The following is a 2,676-nucleotide window of genomic DNA, read 5'->3' as shown; positions in this document are numbered from 1 at the left end:
GGGGGAGGTGTGGGCGCACGTGTTGCACCTCCTGCGGTTGCAAGGGAAGGTGCCGGGAGTGGTGGTTGGGTCGGTGGGGGGTGTGGATCTGACAAGGGAGTCGCGGAGGGAGTGGTCTCTACGGAAAGCTGATAGGGGTGGGGAGGGAAATATATCCTTGGTGCTGGGGTCTGTTTGGAGGTGGCGGAAGTGACGGCGGATGATGCGCTGTACATGGAGATTGGTGGGGTGGTAGGTGAGGACCAGTGGGGTTCTGTCCTGGTGGCGGTTGGAGGGGCGGGGCTCAAGGGCGGAGGAGCGGGAAGTGGAGGAGGTGCGGTGGAGGGCACCGTCGACCGCGTCGGGGGGGAAATTGCGGTCCTTGAAGAAGGGGGCCATCTGTGTTGTACGTATTTTGAACTGGTCCTCCTGGGAGCAGATGCGGCGGAGACGAAGGATTTGGGAGAATGGGATGGCGTTTTTACAGGGGGCAGGATGGGGGGAGGTGTAGTCCAGGTAGCTGTGGGAGTCGGTTGGTTTGTAGTAGATGTCCGTGTTGATTTGGTCGCCTGAGATGGAAATAGAAAGGTCGAGGAAGGGGAGGGAGGGATCTGAGACTGTCCAGGTGAATTTGAGGTCGGGGTGGAAGGTGTTGGTGAAGTGGATGAACTGTTCAACCTCCTCGTGGGAGCACAAGGCGGCGCCGATACAGTCATCGATGTAGCAGAGGAAAAGGTGGGGGTTGGGGCCAGTGTAGTTGCGGAAGATGGACTGTTCCACATATCCTACGAAGAGGCAGGCATAGCTGGGACCCAAGCGGGTGCCCATGGCTACTCCTTTCATTTGGAGGAAGTGGGAGGATTGGAAAGAGAACTGGATGTCCATGGTGAAGATAAGGCGTTGGGGACCGGGGAAGCGAAAATCATGGAGGAGGTGGGGCAACAACCTTTCTAAGTGGGGAATGAGGCAAGTCAGGACAGACTGGACTGTGATCTCTTGCGCCCACAAAGGTTAGCAAGGGGCTGATGACACACTGCTCATTCATAGAATCCTGATGGTGCAGAAAGAGACCATTCTGCCCATTGGGTCTACAATGATGCTCCAAGGACCATCCCATCCAGATCCAGTCTCCCACCCTATCCTCATAATGCTGCATTTACCATGGCTAATCCACTGAGCCTACATATCCCTGGACACCACAAGGCAATTTAGCATGTCAATCCACCTAAACTCTTTGGATTATGGGAGGAAACTGGAGTAGCTGGTGGAAACTACACAGATATGGGGAGAATGTGCAAACTGCACACAGTCACCAAAGGCAGGAATCAAATCCAGGATCCTGGTGCTATGAGGTAGCAATGTTATCCACTGTGCTGCCCCTTTTGGATTATGCCTCAAACTGCAGATACATTTTTTTTCCCTTTGCAAAATGCACAAGGATAGGGGCCAATTTCAACTCTGTTGGAGTGTGTTGGTAAACCAAATGTTCTCACTTGTATCAATCTTGATCGAGCATTAACATGCTGTGCAGCTTGGAACATGGGTAGCGTGGACTAGTTGGACCAAATGGCCTGTTTCCACGCTGCATAACTGTGAAGGTTAGGTGAATTGGCCATGGGAAAAGCAGGGATAAGGTGGGGGATTTCAGGGCAGATTCTCTTTGGACTTGATGGGCTGAATAGTCTCTATCTGCACTGTAGGGATTCTATTCTGTGAATACACCAAACTTAAAAAATGGATCTTGAAATGTGGCCACCACAATCAGGTTGGTTAGTGGTTGTTTCTGTATCCTGACAGGAAGGTCCAGCTCCTTGGATTGATAACCAAGAGGGTGTCTCCAGACACCTAACTACACCTTCCTCCCCAGATGTCCATTGGAACTTAGCAGAGCCCAGTCAGCCTCCCTTACCTGACCTCCGTGGGCTCTTATTGAGTCATGGATTAGTGGTGCTGGAAGAGCACAGCAATTCAGGCAGCATCCGAGGACAGGCAAAATCCGAGGACAGGCAAAATCCGACGTTTCGGGCAAAAGCCCTTCATCAGGAATAAAGGCAGAGAGCCTGAAGCGTGGAGAGATAAGCTAGAGGAGGGTGGGGGTGGGGAGAGAGTGGCATAGAGTACAATAGGTCAGTGAGGAAGGAGATGAAGGTGATAGGTCAGGGAGGAGAGGGTGGAGTGGATAGGTGGAAAAGGAGCTGGGCAGGTCGGACAAGTCCGGACAGGTCAGGGGATCGAGTTGCTGGAGGTTAGAAGCTAGGATGAGGTGGGGGAAGGGGAAATGAGGAAACTGTTGAAATCCACATTGATGCCCTGGGGGTGAAGTGTTCCGAGGCGGAAGATGAGGCGTGCTTCCTCCAGGCGTCTGGTGGTGAGGGAACGGCGGTGGAGGAGGCCCAGCACCTCCATATCCTCGGCAGAATGGGAGGGGGAGTTGAAATGTTGAGCCACTGGGCGATCTGGTTGATTGGTGCGGGTGTCTCGGAGATGTTCCCTAAAGCGCTCTGCTAGGAGGCGCCCAGTCTCCATAAGACTCATGTGTTGCACTGTGTATAATAAACTTCACTACAACACTCCTGTGTTACAGTGTGAATAATAAACTTCATTATAACACTCCCGTCTTACAGTGTGTATAATAAACTTCACTACAATACTCCTGTGTTACAGTGTGTATAATAAACTTCACTACAACACTCCTGT

This window comes from Chiloscyllium plagiosum, chromosome 14 (genome assembly GCF_004010195.1).
Source record: "Chiloscyllium plagiosum isolate BGI_BamShark_2017 chromosome 14, ASM401019v2, whole genome shotgun sequence".
Classification (NCBI taxonomy): Eukaryota; Metazoa; Chordata; class Chondrichthyes; order Orectolobiformes; family Hemiscylliidae; genus Chiloscyllium; species Chiloscyllium plagiosum.
Note: the sequence above shows the minus strand (reverse complement) of the source record.